Source organism: Anomalospiza imberbis, chromosome 1, assembly GCF_031753505.1.
Source record: "Anomalospiza imberbis isolate Cuckoo-Finch-1a 21T00152 chromosome 1, ASM3175350v1, whole genome shotgun sequence".
Classification (NCBI taxonomy): domain Eukaryota; kingdom Metazoa; phylum Chordata; class Aves; order Passeriformes; family Viduidae; genus Anomalospiza; species Anomalospiza imberbis.
The window spans coordinates 43,151,179-43,163,270 of record NC_089681.1 but is presented as its reverse complement, the minus strand read 5'-3'; the positions used below and the strand labels follow the sequence as shown (position 1 = coordinate 43,163,270).

The 12,092-nt window shown below is 41.9% G+C and overlaps 1 long non-coding RNA gene across 1 annotated transcript; it reads left to right on the top strand.

The window, feature by feature from the left end:
• Positions 1 to 5,663: 5,663 nt before the first annotated feature.
• On the top strand, positions 5,664 to 7,128 carry LOC137477992 (uncharacterized). Its single transcript, XR_011001347.1, has 3 exons — positions 5,664 to 5,753; positions 5,965 to 6,054; positions 6,838 to 7,128. It is a non-coding gene; the product is annotated as an uncharacterized lncRNA (long non-coding RNA).
• Positions 7,129 to 12,092: the final 4,964 nt, after the last annotated feature.

Here is a 12,092-nt window from a genome sequence, read left to right as displayed (position 1 = left end):
CTTGCTTTTGTGAGCTATCAGTAGTAAATAACTTGTCCCTGCCAGGAATTTAATGCTCCCAAAGCATGGTTAATATATCCCTATGTCTGAGTGAGTATACAACTACAAAGTGGATGTGGTGCTCCTGCTTCACCTTTTTCTTTTCATCTTGCTTGTAGCTGAGAGACCCAACAGATGGTCCTTTATATATCTGTGTGTTAAAACTGCACTGTAAGAAATGCCACTAGGTATTTTCTGCCTTTTAATTTTAAAGAAAGCATGTACATGGAGGAAATCTTGCTCTGTGGATCAAAAAAAGAGAGTCCAATTAGCACAGCATACTGTTCTTGGAGTGCTGCTCCAAACCAAGCCCCTTAAAGCTCCTAAAGGGACCGTCTTTATCTCCGTCACATTTTTGGGGGGTTCTGGTGACATATTTTATTGATTTTTTCTAGCATCCACCTGGAATTCCACTCTCTTTGCTGTAATAACTTGGTCTTTTTCAGTGGCTTTTGTCTTATGTGTGAATAACAAGGACCCTTCTCTGCATTTACTCCTTTTTACACATTTGTGCCCCATGCCTCCTCAGGTACCTGCCACTGGCCGGAGGCTGGAAGAGATGCCTTAGTGTCCCTCAGAGCACATCTTCTTTAACAGCATGAAGGGGAGGGAAGAAAAAGCACTTGAGGGAAATATCCCTACATGAGGTAACTCCTCCTTCTCACTATTCCTCCTGATTTGGTAAGTTTGTGGATCCAGACAATGTGTTTACTGTAGAATTTAATAAGATGCCAAGATTTAATTAAATCAGACAAGAGAGTGATAAAATAATCATGTATGACTTTGAGAGTACCAGCTTACCTGTTACAGGATACATTGTTCTCCTTTCTTTGGTGGCTATACCTAACAAAAATCACGCTTTTTGCACAGCTTCACTCCTTGGAAAATAAAAAGTCTTATTTTGTACCAAGCGTCCAGATCCTCAGAAATAACTCAGAATTGTTCTGTACTGTATCAAAGCACTCTACAAGGCACAGGCATTTGGCTATCATGCCATAGTACTTTTTTTCATTATCATTGAGCCTGTATGTCTGTGGGGCTGTGTGTGTGTGTGTGATGAGAATTACCCATAAACTCATAAACTAGAAATCTAATTAGGGAGATTTTCATGTCTCATGGCTCAGTAAAATACTCCCAAGACAAGGGCAGGGCAAACCTCTCTTGCTGAAGGACAAATCAATACTGATAGACTCTGACTAATCCCTGAGGCTGCTGTGCAGGGGGAAGGCAGGGCTCCCTGTGTGCCCACTGGCTGGCTGGGAGACAGGTCAGGGTTTTACTCAGGCAGGTGCAGAACCTGTTGTTTATTTAACAAGGTTGGTGTCAGCTGCTGCCACTGCTTCGGAGCAATTAAAGAATGTGTTGTTGGGTACGAGGTTGCCAGGTGCTGGCTGTCCTATATGCTATGACAAGCAGGACAAAATTTCATGTAAACACCTGCCAGCATCCCAGGCAGACCTGAACTAATGAGCTATTATGTACCTGCCATTAAGCAGTCTGTGGGCTTAGCTGACATCAACACGTGCACATCAGCTATAGCAGCAAGGGCTTGGAGAGATAAGATATGCCTGTGTTTCTTTGCCTCCAACAGATGCCAGGCCAGGATGTTTGAGAAACACCAACAACCACTTCAGACTTTAACCCCCTCTTCAATACATGGGGCCCTTGCATGGGGTGAATCAGTGCTGTGCTAGTGATGGCAGGAAGAAGGTGTGATGCACATTCTGGAGCTCTGACAGGGACCAGACCTGCCAGCCACAGCCTGATGTTTCAGTATGGGGTCATTTTTCCTCATGAAACCTGGATTTGGGTGGGCTTTCTTGCCTCCACAAACATGGCATGGCAGGTTAGCCCCTTAGCTGATTCTCAAGTGTGGACATGATCTCTACTCCATTAACTGAGACTGGTGCAATTCGTGTCAGTAGTCACAAATTTCCCTCTGAAAAGATCAGATGCTATTACTGAAAAAAACAATCATGTCTCTGAAATATTAAAAAACATATCTTACTATGATTAATACACTTCTGAGAAAGCATTGTGCTTCTGTTACTTCAAAGTATGAGACACCTAGGTATTCTGCTGCAGTTGTCCTCTGAGAGCATAACTCATGAAAGGAGCCTAAAAATGGTTATAGGAAGCTAAAAATGCTGCACCTTCTTTGAGACAATGCAGCCAGAGATCGGGAACCAAGAATCGACAATGCAGCCAGAGTCTCTCAGAGCTCCTCTCCAGAGTTCAGTGGCTAATGGCCCTCAAGGGACCATTGACCAGGCAGAATGGCTGAATGAAAGTAGGGATGTAGCCCCTGCCCTCCCATCCTGAGTGATGCTGGAGGAGCAGATAGGAGAGCTGGCTCTGGCACAGAGGCTTTTCCATCTGGGAAGAAGGTCCTGCAGCTCACAGACCTGCAAGTGATAGCAGTTATAACATGAGGAGGGGGAACCAGTACCTTTTCAATTTATTTCCATAAATTAGACCATCAAAGTTTATTTTTCCTCTGCTTTAGCACAAAAATAGGTGCTCAGCTTTATGAAGTTTGAGAGTCAATGGATTGCTGTTCAGAATTGTGTTTTGTTTCAAAAGGATAAGTGAAAAATCTTACTCAGAAAGCAGTTGTAGCAACAGTTGCAAAATTCACTGACCCTGCTGAATTAATGAGTCCAGCAGCAGTGACAGAGACCCCCTTCCTGCAAACCCCATCCAACCACTTCTGTTCCCAACTCCATTTGCTGTCTGTGACCTCTTCCGTGTTCAGTGAAATGGACTGTTGCACATGGACAGGTAACTGTGCCTTTTGGACTGTTCACTGAATGATAGAAATTCACAGATTAAAAAGATAATGGTAGAGATTTATTTTGTTTTGTAACAAGACAATCCTGATAATATTAGTAGATTAGTGACCCAGGAGTAATTTACCTATGTTCTGTCCCAGGGAAGTGAATTACTCTAATCCAGACTCAAGTTTCTGTGCACTGTGTATGTTTGCAACAGTAATTATTATATATGCATTTTTCTTCCTTATTAAAAGGAAAACCTGCAGTCTCTTGCCCCCTGCAGTTTTTGGTGAATACTGTACATAAATGATTTATTCTTTTCTTTTAGAGAGGGCTTTGCTCTGCACGGCATCTGTCATCTGGGATTTCCCCCTCCCCCTCTTTCAGAAATACAGCTGGAAGCTGTTTGACTCAATCTGAGAATGAGTCAAAGTTGGTTGTACTAAATCCATCAAGCTTCAACTATTCTTTAACATTCTCTTTCATCTGGTGAGGACCTTTGTTAATATGCGCCATTTCTGATTAAGGTAGTACTTGCAGGACCATCACAGGATTACGTGTAGATTGCTACACATTCCCATGAAATTCAGATTTCTAGAGTTTAAAAAAGAATATTTTAAACCTTAGAAAGTTTTTTTAATCACTTTTTTTATTATTGATCAAGAGAAGCCATGCGTATAATTGCTCTCTAACACATGATCTCTTCATTTGCCATATATTGGAGATGGGCGGTGAGACAGGATTTCAGCTGAAGAATGTGTTTCCCAACACCTAAATTAAAATGGATTAAGGATGCTAACCCATAAAAAGTCTCAATTCAGTGGGATGCTGGGGTCTATTTCTGGTAGCTCTTCTTTAGGGACAAAATAAGTGTGTTACATTAGGTATCACATAGTAGTAAATGCTGTTAGCAAATGCTGTATATCATGGCTTTCACTTTTTATCTTTAAATAAAGTTCAAAGTAGCATTCTGAAATAGAGCTGTCAGGTGAACTGTGTAAAGGCCAAGGAAATGCAGTTGCTGGCATGAGATAAAAGACAAAAATGGAACAGGTAACAGGACAGAAAACTTTGGAAGTAGATGATTGTATCAAAGCAAAGCATGACAGAGGTCGATGGGGAAGGAGATTAAAGTAGAATAGGAAAAGTTATCAAAGGATGTCTTGAATGAAAGCTGTTGGAGAGTAAACTAGATGTTGCTGAAGGGAAATGTTTGAATCAGTAAATACACCTAGTATAATTATCCATTTTCTGATGGTCAAAACCGCTCCCACTGAAGTGAGTTCAAAAATTTCAAGATATGCAAAATAGAGTCTGCAAAGAGACTCAGCAGTATCACCACTGGTAATGGCACGTGTTACCTATTGGGGCTTTCTGATCACAAAGAAGAGCTGCAAAATCTTGACCAACATGAAGAATATGCAGTTCAGCCATGCATGGCTTATTGGAATCCCCTTTTTCAGGCAAGCCTTCACCAGAGGACTTGGAGCCGATTACAGGGTTTTGGGACTTCAGTGGGGAGATGAGGAGGTACCTAGGGCAGGTCATCACAAGCATGCAAAAAGCTTCGTTGCACAATCATCATAGAATCATGGAGTCATAGAATGGCTGGGGCTGAAAGGGATCCCAAAGATTATCCAGCTCCAATATCACTGCTGTGGACAAGGGCAGCTTTCAGTAGACCACGTTGCTTAGAGGCCTATCCAACCTGGCCTTGAACATTCCCAGGGACAGGACATTTGAACCAAGAAAACAAGGAAGAAGGAGCTTCATATGAGGAGAAGTGCCCTCAAATACAGGATTTTTTATTTTTCTACCAATTGTGCCTATAAAGGCATAACTCTGCCTTTACAGAATGGCACATCTGCTGGAGGGTGCAAGTAAGTGGTATCTCAGAACTCCCAAGAAAGGTGAGACAGCCTTTTCACCTGTTCAGCAGAGGTCTTACAACATGGTTGGTGAACGGGAACTACTGCCCTGGAGTAGAAAGGAGAGCAAAACAAAAAGGACAAAGAGGATGAGGTTATCTGTAAGCCACAGATAGAAGTGAGGTCAAATGGAACCCTACAGGTCCATGCTGAACTACAGACTAAATGCCTTCTCCTGCATGTGGACCAACACATGGAGCCTGACCTCTCTCACTGATGGGCTGTGGGTGACATGCTTTTTGCTGTGTGTGTGCACGGCACTGAGCTGGAGATCATTTACAGGGGCCTTGGTGGCCATGGGCTAGGAGAAAGCAGGGAAAGTGAGATGGACAGGACATGAGGAGCAGGAAAAACAAGATGTTGAAAATCAGAGGAGAAGAAAAGGTGAGGTGGGAGCTTATGGCTGCAGCTGCACTTTTCAGACCACATGGGCCACTTGGAACTGGAAATTACTTTCTCTCTTCTTAACCACGAACTCCTGCATTTCTGCAAAGTATAATTTATGGGGAAATTCCATAATTTTTTCTAAAGATAGTACAATTTACATATCACATTTGCATTTTATTACTTATTTGCATACCAATCCCTCTTAGTTGTTCCTCCTGCATTTAAAAAGTTCAAATATGTTACATCTATAAGCAAACATTGAACATGTAGTAACAACTACTAAAATCACCATTTTATCATTGACACATGTACTATTTGTTCATGGCAGGAATGTTCAGTAGCAAAGGCTTGCAGGATGTGCAGAAATAATAGTGGCATCAGGAAAAGTTTTCAGAGTGAAACTAGGCACCGGTTTTATGGTCTACAAAAAGAGTGTGTTGGCAGTGGCTGATGGTTGTTGTGCAGGTTGTTGAGAGGAGACCTGCTATGACATCATGAGTCCCTTGGCTTCAGAAGATACAGGCTGGGGTCACTGAGGGGACAGAGAAGTAAGCAGGTCTAAGGAACTGTTTTCTGCAGGAAAAGAGAGTGCCGGTCTTGAAGGAGAACCGTGGAGTGGAGTAGGGTAATGTAGACTTATTTCTTCTTCTAAGTATGAAGACTAGCCCAAGGAGGGGGTTTCTGTGTGGGGCACTGGCCTGGGGGGTAGAAGGGCCCTCAGGGAGCTCTAGCTAAAAGGTGAGACTCCATCAAGAAGTGTGACACATAACAATTTTGTACTGGTGGTGGTAGAAGAACTGTGTATTTCAATTAATTTTTAAATTAAAATCTTGCAGTACTGCTGAAAGCAGTATCCACTCTTGGGTATGCTGCCTTCCTCAGAAAAGAGAGCTGGTTGTTGAATGGAAGAAACATGATTGTTTCAGGTGGGACTGGGCAGCTCCTTCATGAATTGTGCTATTTCTCACTTGGAATTGGGGCACTTGATAGCAAAGAATGCTCTGACAAAAAATGAAGAGATATACCCTCACTCTTTTACTTTTTCCATTCTCATCAACCTTCCCTTCCCCGTCTTCTCTGGCAGTTACTGTGTCATCTGTTTCACCTCTTCTGTTATCCCTATCTCAGGTTTCACACACAAAGCCTGAGCTTCTTCAGGCTTATAGTGATAACAGGTGAAGTAACAAGGGGTTTGAAGAAGATACAAACCAGAAAATAAAAGCCAGAGGAAAAAATGTTCAATTGAAGAAGGAATGCCATATTGTTTGTCTTGTGTAGTGTTCTTGTTCAATGAAATTATCTCTACAGTCCATAATTAATTCCTTTTTCTTGCAATTACATCAATTAGCATATAACACAGATAAATTGAAGAGGCAGTATTTTGCCTCCAGCAGCCAGCAGTGCAATATGTTAAGCCATCAAATCATCTATGGTGCTGCAGAACATTCCTCCCTTTGAAAAAAAATTGCATACCATTAAAGCACTAGCAAAGAAAAATAAGCCAGAAGTTTATGGCAAAGAGGCAGTGCTTCAAATGTACATTTTATGCTGCTAAAGAGAGCCACAGTACTGTGACCAAAATCCCATTAAATGGAACAGTTTCTATTTAAATCTTCCTATGACATGATTCTGGTAGTACTGCACCAGGGAGGCACATAACTGTCAGGCTTAAAGGCTGCTCTTCTTTCCTTCCTTGAACAGCTCTGCAGACTCAGGCTGTCACTTCCAGTTCAGAATCTCAGGCTAAGTGCCAAACTTCAGCACTGAACAACACCTCACCTCTGACTGTTGCTGAGCCCCTTGGCTTGTGTACCTTACCCAGTGAGGCTTCAGCAACTTACTGCTCAGGTGAGAAAGCTCAAGACTTCCAAGGAAAACTGCGATACTGTTACCCTTTCCCTGGGCCATCAGCTTTGCTGTGTCCCTCACAGGATGAGCTCCATTTGTGGGTGCCTGTTATGGACAGAGAGATGCACTTCATTCATAAGAAAGAAGTAGCAATTTTTTTACTGATATAAACCAGCAACTTCACAAAGTCTGACAGCAAATGCAGCAGTGGCTTGACAAGATTTGTTGACAAGGTACACTTGGTTATTCACTGCATGAAGTGCATGGCCAGACAAAACTATCAGGGAGAGTTTCCCATTGAGTCATGAGGTTCAAAAAAGACACCCTTTTATTCTAAACTCCTTTTCAGAAGGGAGTTTAGGTGCAGCGGGATCCAGACTTAGACTCAGATTTGACCAATGGTTTATAGCTAAATTATTATGTGGACACAATCCATCCTTTATATCACTTAGCTGAGATTTAAGATGTTAGTAAACTATTAATCTGAGAATTAATACTGAGAATCCATTGTGGCAAGAAATCTCTCAGTCTTGAGGAGTAACCTTGAAAAGCATCCCTACTCAAGGGGAGATCCTGGAGTGCAGCCTACGGCTGTGCAGGAGAGCTCAACAGGCCCCTGGCTGTCCACAGTTTGTGGAGCAGGGCAATGACTTACAGTCCTATTTGCATATCAACTGCAGAAGTTAGTTCCTGCCAAACCTGGCTTTTGGTCAAACCTTGACCTGGTCCATGGTGAGGGAGTGGGGATGTTTTACTCAGGTCAGCCCTTGGCTATTGTGCTGTTTTCCATCTGCACTGAATCCACTAGGAGTCAGATGCAGCCAACGGGACCAGATTCATCAATGTATACCACTGCTGGTAGTTATTCCTTGGGCAGGTGTGCAGGAAATAAAGGCCAGCTTTTGGGAGATGGGGGAGCATATCCTCACCGTGCCTCACCCGTCTTTTTCCACTGGTGGATAGGCCTCTGGCAGTGTTAACCTGGTCAGCACTGAATGGAGAGCAATGACTCAAATTAGAAGTTTAGGTTGCTGTTTTTGAATCACCCTTTGGGCATTCAAGGCATGCTGTGGTTTCTGACCCGCACAGAGAAGAGTTTCTCATCATGAAGGACAGCAAAATGTGCTGTAAGTGTCTGACTTTATCTGAAATGTCACATTTAGATTTCTGTCAGGGGGCTGGTCCCAACATCTTGGATACACTTAATGAGGGCTTACATTAAGCACTTGTTAAATGCCTGCAGTAATCCCAAGTGCAGTGTATACAGAATGGAATACAGGAGCTGGTTCAGAGGAAAAAAATGCTTAAATGAATTTTCATAGATTGTCATCCCAAGCTCTCCAAATACTGCTGATGTTACACAATACTATAAGAGAAAAAAAAAAAAAAAAACAAAAATGGTAAATGAAAGTCTCAGAACCTTACTTTGTCCACTGACAGGCTAAAATACACTTCCTTTTTATCATTCTGTGTTGGAAGGTCAGCCTTTTTTGCTTCCAGTTCAAGAGCTCCAGTGTAATCATCATTTCTATGATGTAGACAGCTATAGCTACATTTTCATATTTACCTAGTTTGTAAAGTATATAGAAAACCCATGAGATTTGGGATTCCTCATAGAAATAACTAGCAATAGCCAGTAGATCAACCAGATTGTTGTTTTGGTTTGGATGTTAGGTTCAGTTTTTCAAGTCTTGTACCTAGATATTGAACTTTTCTTTTTATTATGGGTTGATCAGTTGCCTTAGCCTTGGTTTTCTTCCTTCATCCCAGAATATTAGCAACACTAAACAGGGAATTGCTTCCTGGTAAGTCTTCAGTGTCTGTCTAGCTGAAATGATTTTACGCCCTTCTTGCAGTTCATAGTGGGCATGGTCTCAGAAAGGACACAAAGATCCAAACATCAGGCAAGTTCTTCCTCCAAGGTATTTCCCATATCAGTCCTTAACAACACTGGGCAATGCAGAAGTCTGAATTAATGTTCATCTCTTCTTTGGGTCAACGGGACTCCACCAATGCTCACTATGTGAGAATTACACTCCACTAACCACCCCCTCAACCCCACAATCCCAAATAAGCTAAGAGAGATAATCTATTCAAAGGGGTAGGCAGGTTAAAATATGGTGTCTGTCAAGTAAATGAGCCCCAACTTGGTTGCAAATATTTTTTACTATTTTTCCTGGCCAATATTAGTATTTTTCAAAGCTCTCCTTTGTTTAAGTAAGGATTTGCTGCCTCGCAGCCAGTCTGCTTGGTCCTGTAGTGCAGCCATTTTGCTGAATGTATGACACAACAGTAATTACTGTGCCAAACCCAACCAGCTGCTATTTAAAAAAGAAATCCCCTGAAAATCTACAAAACAAAACCACTGGATTGTGCCTAACAATGCAGAATTAGATGGTGGAGGATGGGGAAGCTCTGTTTGAGCATTAATATTCAGCAAAGTAGCAGGGAGACTGGAGATGAATGGCAAAGTAAGTAGCACATTGAAGAAATGTCTCCTCCAAGTTTATTCCATTGTAAGACCCTTTCTCAGTGTAGGGTGTTGCCACAGTGTAAGGCACACAGAGAGCTAGACTTGGAGTGAACAAAGGCCTGTCTCCTGCTGTTGCTTAATGCTGTAACTTTTATTAGCAGCAAGTGACAGCGGTTTAGCCTCCCTTCCTTTTTCTAGATGATTACATTCTTAAGCCGATTGACTGTGGTGACTAAAGGCAGCTGTTGATCCACACTCTTTCCTCTTACACACACAATGGCACATGAAGAAAAGAAACACCAGATTTCATGTGTTCAGGATAGGCTTAAGGTTTTCATTGCCTGAACAGAGGTGAAAAATTGTTTGCTGTATCAGGAGCCCGGGATCCCTAAGGGTAAAGTTTCCATAAGCAGATGGGGATGTTCTGAGTTTGGGCGCGCAGAACTGAGCCTCCTCCTAAGTTCCCTTCCCTCTTGCCCCAGACATGGGGGAAAGGATGGGAATGGGGACTACAGTAATAGTATGTATTTGGTTGGATTTGGGCTACTAAGTCATCAACCTGGGAAAACCCCAACAGAAAAAGGGAGGATTAATGAATCAAGTATAAATGCAGCCTTCATGGTCTTTGCACAGAGTTAGAGGTAGATGTGTAAATTGAATTAGTTTCCTTATTTTGCTTTTTTTTTTTCCCCCATGTTTGTCTATACCTAGATTTGTTTCCATGCCTAAATCCAGGCAGGTTCTTTGCTCCATGCCCAGAAGACCTTCAGGACATCCAAAGTGGCAGCTGTCTTTTCTGCTAAGGCTGAGGGGTGCAATGCCAGTGCATGGGGATGTGGATGGTGTTGAATGGGCAGTTCATTGAACTTGCAAGCCATCCTTTGAGGTTGAAAATAGCACTACTACAGGGGATGGTATTGGGAAAGGATTCCCCATAACCACAAAACAGCTGATAAGCCGGCTCTTTGAGAGGTACTGCCTTTTAACTAACTTGTCTGTGTGAACTGGCACAAAATTTTACCCAGGAGGAAAGATGATAGTGGAAGTGGAGTTGCAGCTATAATTAGCCAATTAAGCTTTTTTTCCCAGGGAAAAACATGTCTTAGATATCACCTTATCTGCTGTAAATTAATGGAAAAAACCCGATGTCTTTCTGCAAATTTAGGTGACAAATTTCCTGCTTCAGCCTCTGTTGTCTGTGATGCACAGTAAATACATCAGCTACAGGTCTCAGGAGAGCTTGATCTAACAAGAAGGCTTCTGCTACTGTCTTATCTCAAGTGAGAGGTAATTTACTGTTTAAAGGAGCAACCAAGAACAAGGCCTCATTTGCAAAAAGAAAATACAAGTGAAGGAAGTTGTTCTTGTGCACAAACTAGTGAGACAATGTGGCTGTAGTGAAAGGGATCTAACAAAAAAAAATCAAACCTGCACTTTCCTCCCTGACGAAGCCGTGGGATATCTGCTTAAAAGTCTTACTAGTTATTGCAAAAACACACCTTTCTAGCTAATGCAAAAAGGTGAAATCCAACTGAATGTGTCCAAGATACAACTGCAGCTTTTAAAGAGATAGTTGTGTGAAAAATATTGTACTCAGATATCTCCAAATGAAGTTTTCAAAAATGGTTAAAGCAAAAGTACTTTTCCCACTGGGAACCCGTGCCATCTGCTTTACTGCTTTGGAAACTGCAATAGGGAAAAAAGTTCCTTTTCTGTGCTAAGAACAAATAAGAAATGCTGGTATCCTTACTACCTTTTGCTCCTCCCTCTCTCTCCATATACCTAAGCTCTCATTCATATTTGAGTGACACAAATGAATTTATGAAGCATTGGCCAGACATACAGTTTGCAAACTGATGGAAAAGCTTCTTGATTCTGCTTTGTGCAGTGTGAAAATGGATTTATGCACAGTGGAAGAACTTAACAGGGATGACAATTTGATAAGTGACATTGTTGCGGTAATTTATTTAGAGGAGAAAACCTAGAGTGGATCTCAAAAGCTTGAGTAGAGTTAGTTAATAGCTCACTGGTAAACCATATCCTGAGACATGAAGGCACTGCTGGTGTGCTGTCAAATAGGGAAAGTGTTCAATAATGAAACAGGACACACTAGGGAAGCAAGTGACTTTCCAGGTGGTAATAGAAGTACGAGCGTGGGTCTGAGGTGGAAAGGTCAGACACCAGTCCAATGGAGTTAGCACTGAGGAGTGGAAATATCCTGCTTTTTGTGAAGACACCAGGAAGTTGCTTGGTTTAGAAACACCTTTAGAAAACCTTTTCTGCACCCTTTGATGGAGTGATATGGTAAAACATGTTATTTTAATTTCAACCTGTAAGTACCTGATTATAGTTCCTATAAATCTGTTTTCTGTGTGGATGAAATAGATGATATAAGGTGAGAAAGTGTATAAGTCGCAAAACCCCATGATGACAATAACCATATGAAAGGGTTGCTTCTCTTCACACCACATTCAGTCCACCCCTGGTGTCTTCAGAAAACTCCATCAACTGTTACATTATGTCAAATGAAAGAAACTCAGGCTTAACTTCAGCAGCCCTTGTAGGATATGGCTGTGGAAGCTGCTTGTCCATGATGAGCTTTCCAAAGCCTTGGGCTAAATCAGCAGCTCTACCTTTCATGTA